The sequence below is a fragment of the Anabrus simplex genome, chromosome 5 (genome assembly GCF_040414725.1).
Source record: "Anabrus simplex isolate iqAnaSimp1 chromosome 5, ASM4041472v1, whole genome shotgun sequence".
NCBI lineage: Eukaryota > Metazoa > Arthropoda > Insecta > Orthoptera > Tettigoniidae > Anabrus > Anabrus simplex.
Genome location: NC_090269.1, coordinates 406,147,168 through 406,162,997, shown reverse-complemented (window position 1 = coordinate 406,162,997; position 15,830 = coordinate 406,147,168).

Genomic DNA, 15,830 nt, shown 5'->3' with positions numbered 1-15,830 from the left:
TCCCTTACTAATGCCAGTTACACAGGAGTTGGAGAAGGACCCTATTCCTACTGCCAGTCAAAGTCGGTGTAGGGAGTACTGATTAAAATAGCAGACACACCCTTTCTCGATCGCTACAAATCGACATCAATGAATATATATAGATGGACATACGAAAGTACATGCATGTTTACAATATTGCAGACATTCATTTACAGATCAACTGCTGCAAAACGGTACGTCATATCGGCAAAGGATTGTACCGTAATTTAGCGATCTAAATAACATGTCCTATGATATTTTCTCGCATCTCATCTATTCATGGGTCAAATTGAGTTAGAAACGTTGAATAGGTGGAAATTTGTGTAAGATTATATAACATTGCATTCCTTTTCGGATAATTATTTGACATAGCATTTGGCTCACATATGGGTACTGGGTGGGCCAATGTTCGTGTAGAGTTTGATGATACTATCTTTCCTGTAAGTGATTGAAAGTATGAATTATGCAGGTAAAAAGTCCAAATTTACTCAAAATCGAGAAATAGAGACGAATCTAACGTATAAACGATACGATACGATACAGATCGACGATATCGATACGACAAAAAGTCATAAGACCAAGGTTGAAGATCACTCCTAATTCAACGAAGATTGTGCCGTCCGTTATGCGATAGGACTTCCCGTTTATCCCACGAAATACTTCGAAACGAAGGTCTGCACCATCATTAAAATTGGCTCCATATTTCGATATTCTTCGGGGATAAAAATGATAATTTTTAGATCTTGGATGTTTTTCGTCCGTTACAGGCTAAAACGTATAATTTTGCCAAATTTCAATTTTTTGGCTCGTCTGGCATATTATGCTGCAATCTGGATTTTGGGTGAGGGGGTAAAAATTAGGACTTTCAGGAAATTAAACCAAAAAATATGCAGATGATCATTATTATCCCTCAAAACGGGTAGCTGTACGAAAATTTCACCATAATAGTTAATGTACAGGCACACACAGTCGTTACGATTTTACTTATAAAAATAGACGAGGAATCTGCTCCAAGCACAACACCCTTTGGCTACGTCCGCTGGACTTAACCTGCAAAATAAACCGTTCATGATATCTCACTTATTAATCCTCCTGTCGAAAAATTCACATGAGAAGAAAGTTTTAGAAATGGATTCCCATTAAGGATTGTAGATTTCGATTCATTTCGGATGTGCATATTTTGAGGGAGTGCAAAATCATGGTTCCGGTTTCGGATAAACCCCCCAGTAAAATTAGGTATTCAGAAATAATATTGGCCCTAAAACCTACACAAGGACAGGCGCATTCTAAATATCAAGTTTGGTAGAAATATATTCAGTAGTTTTCAAGTTATAAAAACTCACACAAACAAACCGACAAACAGACACCAAAGCTAAGAAATATGCAGATGGTCATTATTACAACTGAAACGGATAACTGTACGGAAATTCCGCCAAAATGGTCAATGTATAGACAGCCGGTCGTTGCGATTATATTTATATACATGACAGATAAGCATGGGCACATTTGAAAGTGCAAACCTTCATTTCGAGATTTACTGCTCCTAAACGGTACATCATACCAACAAACGGTTTGCACCCTCAGACGTCCCTTTTATTGCTCTACATGTTTGGTGTTAAAACATTTCCTCGTAACTCACATATTTATGGGTTCGATTGAGTTACGATATTTGAATGGGGTGAAATTTGGGTACATTTTCATCATTTTACATTATTTTTCACATACTTATGTGAAAGCTAGAATCATGAAATTTGGTTCGCATATAGCCATTGGTTGTGTCAATGTGCGTGCCAAATTCGATAACTCTTTCTTATGTGTGTGTGTCAATGTACGTAACAAACGTGTGAAAGCACAAAATTTATGAACAACCGAAATATACAGCCAAATCTATCCTATAAGGGAGAGAGGGGGACGACAAAATATCACAGGACCAAAGTTGTAGATCACTCGAAATTGAACGGAGATTGTGCCATCCGTTTTGTGATAAGACTTACCGTTTAGCCGCGAAATACCTCGAAACGGAGGTCTGCACCGTCATTAAATTTCCTATATTTCAATATTCGTCGGCGTAAGAAGTGAAATATTTAAAGATCTTGGAAGTTTTCCATAGATTACCGGCTAAAACGTACAATTTTGCTTAATTTCAATTTTCCAGCTAGTGTGGCAGATTGTGAGGCAATATTGATTTTGGGTGAGGGGGATAAAATTTAGGACTTCCAGGAAACTACAGCTAAAAATATGCAGATGGTCATTATTACCACTTAAACGAAAAGCTGTACGAAAATGTCGCCAAAATAGTCAATGCACATAAACACGGTCGTTACTATAAAATTTATATAGATAGATAAGGAATCTGCTCCACGTATAAACACCCTTTGGTCGATGTCCGCTGGCTTAGCCTGAGAAACCGACCTTTCATGATAGGGTATCTCCCTTATTAATCCTCCTGTTGAAAAAATGCACAAGAGAAAAAGAATTGGAATTGGATTTCCATCAAGTTTGGTCGATTTCCAGTCAGGTTGGTCTTGTACTTTATATATCGTGGGAGAGTAAAATTCCCTTTTCGATCCCCTATAAAACCCCAGTCCATTTCGGGAATTTTTAATGGTATTGACCTTAAAAACTACTCTTGGACAGGTGGATGCTAAATATAAAGTTTGGTTCAAATATCTTCAGCAGTTTTGAAGTTGTAAGAAATACGCTTTACGCGCACCCGCTCTTGCGTTAAGTCTGGTGGGACTTGTACCAAAAAATGGTCGGTTAATATCTCCGTTATCAATCCTGGTATCGAAATGATGCACAAAAGGATAAAAAAGGTTTAGAAATTAATTTCCTTAAGGCAGGTAGATTTCCATTACGTTTGGTTGTGTATATTTTGAGGGAGTGCAAAATCACGGTTTCGGTTTCGTATAAACGCCCAATCGGTCCAAGGATTTAGAAACAATATTTGCTCTAAATCCTACCCAGTGACAGGTGGATAATAAATATGAACTTTGGTGGACATATGTATCCAGTAGTTTTCAAGTTATAGAAAGACAGACAAACAGACATACAAACAAACAATCAAACGAACAAACAAACTGGCAGACACCAAAGAAACCTACCCTTGGACAGATAGATGCTATATATAAAGTTTGGTTCAAATATTTTCAATAGTTTACAAGTTGTAAGAAATACGCTTTACACGCACCCGCTCTTGCGTTATGTCCGCTGGGACTTGTACCGAAAAAGGGTCCGTTAATGATATCTCCCTTATTAATCCTGTTATCGGAGTGATGCACATGAAAAGAAGGTTTAGAAATTAAATTTCATTAAGGCAGGTAGATTTCCATTAAATTCGGTTGTGTATACTTTGAGTGAGTGCAAAATCACGGTTACGGTTTCGTAAACCTCCCCATTCAGTTCAGGGATTTAGAAACAATATTTGCGCTAAAACCTTTCCAAGGACAGGTGGATTCTAAATATGAAGTTTGGTGGAAATATATCCAGTAGTTTTCAAGTTATAGAAGGACAGACTAACAGACAAACAGACAAACAGACAAACCAAGAAACAGACAAACAGACCCCAAAGCTAAAAATTATTCTGATGGTTATTATTAGACCTGAAACTTATAACGGTACGGAAATTATGCCAAAATAGTCAATGTACAGACACACGGTCGTTACGATTTTATTTATATAGAAGAAGATTAGTGTTTGTGGTTTTCAGTCTCTTTAACACGTCTGGTATCTGTGATTAGCGTTTGTTGTTTGCAGCCTTCTTACGTAAGTATGTGAAGTAATGTTACGTAGCCGTATGTGATTTGGTGCATGGTGTCTGTTATTCATGGTTGTAACAACACTAGAGTATAAGAGCCAACTCTACCTTGGTGTCTCCAAAATCTTCCCAATCGGTAGCAGTTGGACAACACTGGGCCTTTCAAGTAAACTACGGAAATGAATTACTTAACACTAGGTCCTAAGAAGGAGAAGCGTGAAAAATAAACACTCGGTGCTAGAGGCTATGTGAATCAAAACCAAGAGAATGTACCGACTATAAAGGAAAAGACAGATTAAAAATTTAAACTAGCTTTAATGTATCAGGATTTCAATTCTCAAAGAACAGTAATAACTTTCGGACTTAAAATACGATGGTTAAAGGAAATTAAATGATCATCACACTAAAAGAAAAGATAATATAACTTGGGTCGACCCTTGAAAATATAAGAAATAATCCTTTGGATCACAATCCTTGAAAACCAAAATTATCAATCAATTTAATTAGTTGAGTAGCAGCGAATTAAATAACGGTAAGTTGAGACTTGTTTCTCGACACTTGTATGAATTCAGTGAAATAACTGAAAGGTAAATTAATGTTACCAAGTTTTAGGCGAAATAGAACAAAATCATCAATAAATTAAACCGTGGGGAAAGGAAGACTTAATTCAATTTAAGGGTTAGTACAAGTGGAGTACAATACGAGTCGTCGTACCGGATCAAAGATACAATCGGCAGCCATCAGCTGTTTTTTGTCAACACAAGGAATACATGTTTGTTTATCACAGTTCCCATAGAAACGGGTCACCTGTCACGATTAAAAGGTGGCTTACAAATTTTTATTAGATAGACATCAACCAATCAACTCCAACTTACCGATTTTCATCTGTGATCCACCAAATAACGCTTAACTTGGTGTTACAAGAAAGGTTTTGAAGTGAAAATTTACAATGTACATAAGAAATCTGAGTCCCTATTTTAAGAAAAATTACATCTTATTAACGCCAGATTAAGCGCTTCCGCGCGATCAAATAAATTCCTCTTGATAACCATAGTTTTAAACATACTCGCAATTCGAATCTGTTAACTTATTCAGTCCAAACAAAATATCTTGAGCATTCTGGAGATACCTCGGTACGAAAGGGTGTTCATGCAGATTTCATCATGCAGGGTACTTACAATTTCTCTGAAGTAAATATAAGATGTTAAACAAACCACAAGTCCAACCAGAATTTGTAGCTGGTTGGCCACAAACTTAACAAGGGGCGAAAATCAGCCTTATCTCGCCCGTCTTTTCTCCTTATTGATTGAGTTTCTTTAAAAAACCAAGTATCTGCGACCAGGTGCCAAGTGTTTACCTTCACCGATCTCAAACAACAACTAGAAAACAAAAAACAACCACACATATATTGTCGTACTAGATCTATAATTCTCCGTGCGACTCTGTACTTCTTCGGTGTACCCACAGATGGCAGGAGAACGCAGTTCAGATGGAACACTCAGTCTGATAATCACCGCCGAGCGCTCGTCAACGGTACTACTAATAAGAAACCAACATCTTATGAATCGTGTACAATACCATCGTACCTTGAACGACTTTCAGATAATTTTCAAGTCTATACATATTCGAAATACATTATATATATGCATACGCCATATGGTTAACGGTAATTATAATTGTGGTTTACAGGCCGCTCTGAAGTGCTCATGTACACGAATGCAGAATTTGCGAGCACGCATTTCATGTATGGTTTGGCGGATGGTAATGCATTGAAGGCACGTCGCTTGTATCAGGAACGATACCCAAGGCGCAGACTGCCGGACCGAAAACAATTTGAAGGAATCCATCGCCGCCTCTGTCAACACAGGCGTTCCGCACGTCCAACAGGAACCGGGGAACGGTCAAGCGGTACAACCGTTGAGGAGTAGGAAGCTGTACGCAACGCTTTGGAAGAAAGTCCTGGAATCAACACTAGGAGGCTAGGCTTACAGAGGAATAGGCCGCACATGACTGGAGACTGCTACGAGAAAACTTGTTGTATCCATGTCATCTGCAGCGTGTAGAAGCCTTGTCTCCTGCAGATTATCCTGCAAGATTAACGTTCTGCCAGTGGTTCCTACAAGAATGCGGCATGACCTCTAACTTCTCAGCTTCTGTGTTATTCAGAGATGAAGCGACATTCAAAAGAGACGGAATACAGGATTTCCAGAATCAACACTTGAGAAATGATGCAAATCCTCATGAAATCATCCATCCTTCTAACCAACACAGGTTCGCCATTAATATCTGGTTATATATTTTTTGTGGTTCCTTGTTAGGACCTCACGTTCTTCTGAATAGGATTACCGGAGTTATGTGGGCCGATTTCTTGGCCACCACACTCTCCTGACTTGACAACCCTGGTCTTTTATCTGTGGCGACACGTTAAGTCTCTCGCGTATGAGACACCTGTTCCTGATGACACAACTTTAGGTGAGCGCATTGTGACAACCTGTCAGGAATTTTTGTTCACGAGCGTAACTCTATGCGATTACGAGTGAGGGCTTGTATACAAGCTGAAGGTCGTCACTGAGCATTTCCTCTGATATATGCTCAAAGTTTTTCTGCTGCCATTACGGACGTACGGTGTAAATGAACAAAAATTTGAATACATCTGTAAGTATACCTTTCCGGATCCACGTTGTAGCAACATTTTTTACTTCTATCTATGTAAGGAATTCAATCCCAAATTTTTTCCCGTCGAGTTTTGATACACCCTGTATAACACGCTGAATGGTATAACAACCTACGCACAAATATATACACCTCAACCATGATCAACCTCGTGATCACAACAAAACACTGTGGATTGGAACCACACACAAAAATCATATAAATGGCAAATATACACAGTCAAAGAAGCAGAAACATGATGTAATGTATTCCAGGGCTCACCAGTAAAGCATGCTGCATTTGCGCTATTCTCTCTCGATGGAAAATATAAGGAAATGCAACGTAGGTTCCTGAAATAAATTACATTACACAAAATCAATCAACTGGTGGACTTAATAACGACGCGCATGAATCAACGTGGATTCCTTAAATAAATTACATGACACAAATTCATGAAAATAACGGAGTAGGCATTAACTTTCAACACATAAAATCAACTTTGGTCCCTCATAAATATTACATGACACAAATATTCCTCAGCGCGGTTATATCATAAAAGAAAATCCGAACAAACGTCGCGATATAAAAATCTCGTCTCCAACAAACGTAGTGACATGGACGAAAACCAATAAAATCATCACGAAGTATAGGCCGTTGAAATAGAACTCTCCTCCGTAGACACACATATCACCCTCGCCAACAACACGGCGGAAAGAATTAAAAGCGGAGATTCAGTCTCCCAAAATAATGCAGCAAAATAATATCAAAACACACAGGGTCCAACCCTTAACACACGCTGCTCCCATGTCTACCCGAGGCCAATCACACAATCATGAAAATGTAAGCCTTTCAAATGAGGAACAAGTCCTCTTACTCATAAAAAAAAATACGGCATGTCCTAAAGTTGCCAGAAATCGATTCAAATATAAATGACGTCGTCTAACATTCGCTCGCATGAGAAAAAACAACCCCACGCTGGTCACAAATCAAAGCACTCGCGCTCACGATGTTAAACTTGAATAATAAAGTGGCCAACTCTGTAAGAATACCATAACTTGAAAATGAGAAAATGCCACATAGACAATCGATTACGTCTGAACATCTGAAAGTTACTAAAATACCTCAATTTCAACTCAAGAGATTCGCATTAATAATAATAATAGTAATTGTACCGGGCGGTACACCTCTACACCGTTTATTTAAAAGTTGCGCCAGTTGAAACTCCTCTTCTGGAGGAAGGTTGAACTTTATCTATTCTATTAATTCTCTACTTTCTCAGAAGATGTCACCACGTGGAAAATTTTGAGTTTTTGAACTGTGTCACTTTTGATGTGTTTTTGTTTCGCTTGAAGTAAGAAGTGTGAACTTTCTCTTCTAGAGGACACTACTGAAGATCAACAATAGTGCGACCTAGTGCGGAGTTAAAGAACTATTTTGTTGGAGAAAATTTTATTTCAAAAGTTTGTTTCTTGTTAAATTTCCTTCTGTCATTGTTTAAGTTGGCTGTATACCCCTCTTTTTCCCCTTAGTTTGGATCTAGCCAATCCCGAATTTCTTTAATTAATTTTCCACCAATAATGTGTTTCTTTTTCCTCTATGTAGGGGTTTCTTTTCCCGAACCAATAAAGATTTTGTGGGAGGGTGTTTTCTTTCCCCTAACGCCTAGAATCTTCCGCGAGAGGATATAAACTGCTGATTTTGGGGTCTCCGGGCCACTTCTGTTCCATCTTTCAGTGTATTAAGTACATAGCAGGAGGCGGGAAGCGCCTCTTTCTTCTTCAGCCGTTCAACACCAGGTAATGGCCTATTAATAACTTCTTTTCTTGCTAGGTCGGCAGTTTAACACTCGCGGCGGGTTCGAAGCTTTCCATCATGTAACCTTTTCCTAAAATGTAATTACTCTTTTCATCTTTTTCTTGTAAAGCTACATATTGGGATAGAGAGTGCTAACCCTCTCGAGCTCCCACTCACATTTGTTTTGAGGTGAACTTATTTTCTCAAACTATTCTTCGTTTATGTAATGTAAAGTGTTCTTCTCTAAGTCACCTCTGTAGTATGGGATTAGCCCTTGCGTTAGTGGCCCCAGAGCCAGATTAGGTTTTAAAAACAAAGTGTATTAGGAGTGCAAGTTCGCCTCCTCTCAAATTGTTATTTTAGAGGTCATGTAATCAACCTTCTTTTCATGTAATAGACCTCCGTAGTTTGGGTATTTTACCCCTGTAAATACGTCCTTAGAGGACAGCTTGAAGGTAGAGTTTGGTGTGGCCTTGTGATAGGCTTACAATTTTGAGAGCGGATCGCGCTTTGAAATTTGTTTCTGTATGCCTCGTGCAGGCTTTATGTGTAATGTTTGGAGCCAGTGCTCCTGGGAATGAATGGGGTTTTTTGCCCCTTGGCTAAAATTTTTTTTGGAGTAAGGCGGGGCTGATTGCCCAAGAGTTATGAAGTAAGGGCACTGAGCCCGAACCCAGTAATATTGTACCTACATTTTTGCTACTCTGTACCTGTTATGATTGTTATCTCTTGTTTTTGAAAAGAAAATATAACCTAGTTAAATTTTAAATTAATTTTACCTTGCACGTTAATTTCGTAGCTTGAAACCCATTCACACCCGCACCTTCTTTCACCTCTACCTACCACGGATATATCCGTAACAGTAATAATAATAATAATAATAATAATAATAATAATAATAATAATAATACATTTTATATAAAAATTGTTTCTAAAATTTGGAGCTTTAAATACGAAACTGCGTTCGAGGAACTCGTGAATCAGTCACTAATTTGCACTCATCTTTATATTCAAATAATCACAAAGATGACTACCAAGCGTTGTGTATCAAAATTTCACCATCTCACACATTCTCCATCACACATCATGCACACAGTGATTTTGCACTCCCTCAAAATATACACAACCAAACGTAATGGAAATCTACCATGCTTAAAGAAATTAATTCCTAAACTTTTTTTCCTTTTGTGCATCGTTTCGATACCAGGATTAATAACGGAGATATCATCAACGGACCGTTTTTTTGGTACAAGTCCCACCACACTTAACGCAAGAGCGGGTGCATGTAATGCGTATTTCTTACAACTTGAAAACTGCTGAAGATATTTGAACCAAACTTTATATTTAGCATCCACCTGTCCAAGGGTAGTTTTTAAGGTCAATACCATTTCAAATTCCCGGAATGGACTGGGGTTTTATAGGGGACCGAAATGGTGATTTTACTCTCCCACAATATATAAAGTACAAGACCAACCTGACTGTAAATCGACCAAACTTGATGGAAATCCAATTCTAATTCTTTTTCTCATATGCATTTTTTCAACAGGAGGATTAATAAGGGAGATATCATGAAAGGTCGGTTTCTCAGGCTATGCCAGCGGACATAGCCCAAAGGGTGTTTATACGTGGAGCAGATTCCTTATCTATCTATAAAAATTTTATTGTAACGACATCGTACGACATGGAGTGTCGAATGGACTTTTTCCGCCCTTCAAAAATCCAGCTACCTCTTTAAGGCTAGTATTGTAACTGTTCGACCCTAAGCTTCTCACTAGAGGAGACGAAAGTTAATATCTTGGGACACATGAATATCAAATAAATTATATGTGGCTTGCCCGCAAATTGCCACGCAAATAGAAACAATTGGCATTCCATGGTTTCCCATTTCTCTATGTGATGTATGGGCGCCAGCGTTACAGTTTTAAACAAAACTGTAAACCAAATTTATATTTACTAGCATAGAGACTTATACTTAAATCACAGGGGTAGGATTTTAAATAATTAACCATTAAGTATCGTTTGAGAAAGAAAATTAACGCAATATAAAATACAAATGAATTTATTATACAAAAAAATGAGATGAATCGGAAAAGTTCCTTAAAGCGTGGAGGGATTTAGAATTTACGTTACTGAAATTACTATTGCTTGCTTTATCTAATTGAAGCTCACCAATTGCAGTTTCCGTTGAAGTCATCTGGTTTCCGTGGTTACTCGTTCTCTTCTTCTCGAGGTAGAATTGGCTCCATGGACATCCTTCCTTTTCTGATGTGGTACGGGCTATCTGGACTAGCACTCCCTAATTGCCTAGTCTTTAAATTAGACATTGGCCCTATTCTTGTAAAAACTGATCAGCGTTGATCGTAAGAGGAGAAAATTCAGAGATATGAATTTTTCCATATTAATAGAAATCTCAATCCAACTGAGCTATACTATTTATACGGTACAGAATTGTACCAAATTCCGTGGACTTGAACTAAACATAGTTCTTCGTCCAGAAGATTTACTGAATATCACACAAGCCGTAAGCTTGTTTCGTCTCGCGCAGATCCGATAACATTACCGCAGCTGAGTAAAGTGTTGAAGCGACAACACACTATACAAAAATAGCTATGTCTCGGACAGACCACACACTGTCTCAAAATCAATAACGTCGTTCAAAGTAGATGTCCACAGTAGAAGTTCTAATAGTAGTTAGGTTCTCAGCAGAAGTAGCGATGTGAGTGAGTATCCGTGACTCCGTGTTAGATAATATCACCGGGCTCTCCCCACTCTTGGTAATAGCTTAATCTCAGATCTCTATATACCGAAGCATATGATTCGTAGATCGCATTATCATCTCCCTCTTCTTCTTTCTTCTTGACAAGTCTAGTAGGCGTGGCGATGATGTAGTCTGCAAGCCTAGCCTTGCACGCAGGTCGCTGTTTACTGCCTTGGCTCATGAGTCTAACCCAACGACTCATGTAATTTTCCCCCGCTATAAGAATAACCTTTTCCGTATACACAAATATGAGATGAAATGACAACAACTATGTCTCAACATATTGACCATATTTACAGTACATAATGAATTCCAATCCTACCTAATATAATAATTTAATAATAAATGATGTTATAATTATATAATATGATTGCAAAAGCCTTATATACAAATGCTTGACGTTGAATAAATATGATATTACGAATAATTGCCGATGGCGGATAAACTTGATATCGAGTGTTATCGCGTAAAATGATAGTATATTAAATTAGTCTGGCTGGAGAAGCCTGGACGGTTACAGTATTAAGCTGTCGTTACTAAGTATTCAAGTATATATTACTTAATTGCAAATTTTGTTTTATGAATGGAGTATCTCCTATTACTGTAGCCCCTTTTGACCCATAATATTAATTAATGCGGTTATTATAATTTAAAACAAATTATGGTTATACTCGAAGATGCTCTGTTTGTCAGCGAGGTGTACTCATTTCGTTTATTTGGTTTTGCCCTGTTCTCTTTTACTTTATTTTTTTATTATTATTACTTCAATTTTCTAACCTTTTTAAGCTTCTTACATAGTTTTTTAAATGTTACAACCTGTGACAATAAATTTCAGTGAATGAAGTCAGAACGGTCGATCCTGCAACACTGGCGACGCGCAACACTGCACCTGCGTAGCAGCAGGTTTTGACCACCTGCTCCCAACGTTGTTCAGTTGAGCATCGTGAGTGTGCAGTGGAAGACCTGTTTGACACAGTGAGTGTTTAGTGCGTAGGTTCTGAACTGCGAACAGGAATATGAATGACCAAAAGATCAATGTACAGTTTTGTTTAAGCTTGGCAAGGCACCGAAAGAAACGCATGTGATGCTGGTACGTGTTTATGAAGATAAAGCACTGTCCTTGAAGTGTGCGTTCGAGTGGTTCGCCCGTTTTCGAGGGAAAGTGTTTCTGACAACCCCCGTAGCGGAAGACCGGCGACCGCCGTCAGTGACGAAAACATTGACAAGGTGGGGACATTAATCACGAACGATCGGCGATTAACCGTGCGCAGGATAGCGGATGAACTGCAGGTTAACCGTAAATCCGTGTGACAAATTGTTACCCAGAAGTTAGGGAAGAGGAAAACCTGTTCTCGTCTTGTGCCACACCACTTGATGACGATCAGAAGCAGGTACGTTTAGAGGCTTCACAGAATTTTGTCGAAACGTCCGATGCGACACCAAATTTCTTGAACTGTATCGTTACTGAGGATGAAATCTGGTGTCTCAGGTACGACCCTGAAACGAAACGGGAAAGCATGGAATGGCTCAGATCTCAATCGTCCAGACTTCTTCCTATTCCCACGACTCAAACTCGCTTGGAAAGGAAGGAGATTTGACGATATTCCTGACATCCAACGAAACGTGATGAGGCTTTTGAACACCATCCCAAAGGAAGCCTTCTGGCAATGTTTCCAGCACATGTATCCCCGATCTCAGCAGTGCATAGTTATAGAAGGGGACTATTTCGAAGGACAGTAAGGTCACTATCGTGCATTGTTTTTGTATGTTCATAGTACAGGACTGTTCACCGAACTTTATTGTCACAGGTTGTATAGGTATGTACTATCCACTACCTTTTGTAATTGGAGTCAACCTCTGTAAAAGGCAATGTTTAAATAATTAATTGTTAATAAATAAACAAATAAATAAATATCAAAGAAGGTAAAATGGTATCTTGAAGGGGAAAATTTGGATACGTTTAAGTTTGAATACTTAGGGAATATAATATCAAGAAATAAAAGGGGGCTGAATACATCAAGAGCGTAAACTGATAGATGTAGCAGCGCTAGCAATCATTGGCAAATAATGCCTAATATTTATTTTAGGATGCAATGGGAGGTACATAATGTTGTAGTCAAGGCTGAAGTGTAATAAGGGTCAGAAATATAGGCAACAGAAAAAGAAATTGCATATTCTTAATTCCATCACTGTTAGATTATTTCAGCCTTACCAACGTAAGCACGAAGTAGTGGTGTAAGCTTAAAATTTACAAATATCTATATACAGGTTGGCGCGGGGAAACGGGAAAATATGAAGTGACGAAATTTTCATGAATAATCAGAGAAAAGAACGAAAGTACGTGTATACAGTATGCCATGTATGTTGTCATTAATTTACTTCTTAAAGATGACATCGGAAGGATGTGCTCAATTCAGCGTTCATATTCTAATAACCTATTACGAAAACTCTTGAATGCTCGCTCCAGCATGTCTCGGGGAATGGCAGAGATTTCATCTCCAATCTTCTGTTTCAGTTCGTGGACAGTTGCAGAACTTGAGCGGTACACTTTACTTCTATGATGTCCCCACAGGAAGAAGTCGCAAACACTAAGGTCAGGTGATCTCGCAGGCCATCGAAAATCACCGTTATGTTAAATTACGTGCTTTCCAAACAGTTGGCGTACGGCTTCTATCGATTGGCGAGCAGTATATGATGTGACTCAGTCCTGCTGAAACCACATGTTTAGAGCGTGCAGTCTTGGTGTAAAGAAGGTTTCAAGCATATCAACATACCGAGCGGATGTTACTGTTGTTGCAATGCAACAATCGCTTACAAAATTTAAGGCCCAATGACGCCATACGGTGACCTTGGCGCTATGTAATGGACACAAGTGCAACTCAAAAGTTATTTTCTGTGCCCCGTAACAAAATATTCTGTTTCTTTACGTATCCGTTAAGATCGGGCTGGGCTTGGTCTGAGATACATATGTTGTTAAGGAAATAGGCGTCCTCGTTGATTGTAGCCAACAGCCATCCACTAAACTCCCTACTCGACATAGGGTCTTGCGGATTTAATTTCTGCACAGTCTGTCACTTTTAGGGGGTGAAACTTGAATTCGTGTAGTATTCCTTGTATGCTTCGTTGCTCAGTCCCTAGGGGTGGAAGTTGAATTCATGCATTATTCACTGTGTGCTTCGTCTCTCAATCCTTAGCGCAGGTGCATGTTGTCAAACGGAGCGGCGAGTGCTCCTGTCGATGGAAACTCAATCAGTTGCAATGTTATCAGGTGTACGTACCGTTTAAACGCCTCCTGGAAACTTCCGTTTCAGTTTCTTCAAAATTAAACACCAACGTTGTAATCCATGAGCAGATGGCACACGTCCATGACGTCCGAGCTAGTAGAAAGGAACCCAACAAGCTGTTCCATGTCATTGACCGGGTTAGGGATGTAATGAATGAATTATATGTAGGCTATTAGTACAATGGGAGTGCCACTCCCAATGTGATTTATTAATGACCGATAAATGCTATGAAATTATAATGGAGAGTGTCTCTGGAATGAAAGATGACAGGAAAAACAAGAGTACCCGGAGAAAAACTTGCCCCGCCTACGCTTTGTCCAGCACAAATCTTATATGGAGTGACCGGGATTTGACCCACAGTATCCAGCGGTGGCTGCCTGCTGTCATTTTCTTATGGTTACAGTACTTTTGCATCCATCTCTTGGCACAGGCCAGAGCAAAGTGTAGCTTCCACTGAAGTCCCAGTCTCATCCATGGCTGTGACAATATGGAAGCTGCTGGGGTATGGGTGGTGCTGATTAATGACATTCAGAGCACAACCAGTGTGTCTCTGAGTGTCATGAAAGGTGTTGCTCATAGGGTTAGTTGTGCTACAGTAGCACTGTCTGGCCCAGTGAGGAAAGCAATGGCAAACTACCTCACTCCTCATCTTGCCTAGTACGCCTCATTTTGGTACTGCCATTGGTTTTTGTGGTTTCCCTATAACTGCATAGCCTTTGGTGATGCTATATGAGGATCCAACCAGCCTCTGGGCTGATGACCTAACAGACGGACATCCAGCGGTGAGAGCGCTGCCGTCTGAGCCACGGAGGCCTGCGTCCGAGCTCGTAATGCTGTCGAAATAACCGTTGCGCGGCAGTCAGGCTATCACCCTGCTTGTAATACGCCCTCACAATGACGGCACCTCCGCACCACGCCAGTGCTGCATGATTACTAAATGGCAAAGCTTTCGCAACAACCACGCATCAGTTCCGGAAACCTGCCGGCACTACAGTGTTGACAACACTAACGTCCAAAATGTACCGTTTACCAGCGCCACACTGTATAAAGTAAGAGGTTTGTCTGTATATTGTCCGAAATTTTTAAAAAAGGAATGCATTTCTGAATCTGTCGCGTCCACACTAACAAGGAAATGGACTTTTTTTATTTTACGTCATCTCTTGTTTATTGTTTTAAGGGGCCTAACATCTAAGGTCATCGGCCATAAGTCATCCCTGTCTGTATGTAAGCACGCGCATCGCGAGAAAATAGCTTAAGAGAGTTTAATGTAAAGTCTCGGAATGAAGTGCTATAGTCTAGGCTATAAATAATTTTAATCGCACTGAGTGAAATGGTAGTTCAGTGGATGGCCGAAAATTTAATTCCAAAATATCTATGTTATTAGTGAACAATTAACCAGCAATTTTAAATCTTACCTCTTAAGTCCTAACTGTAACGTAAAATGTAAGTATAATCGTTAAGGATTTAAGACGTAAAATTTTAACAATGCATTTTATTCCGAACATTTACTCATATTTCTTTTCACAAATATAGAAGTGATGTAATGTACTGTTTCTTATTTCTA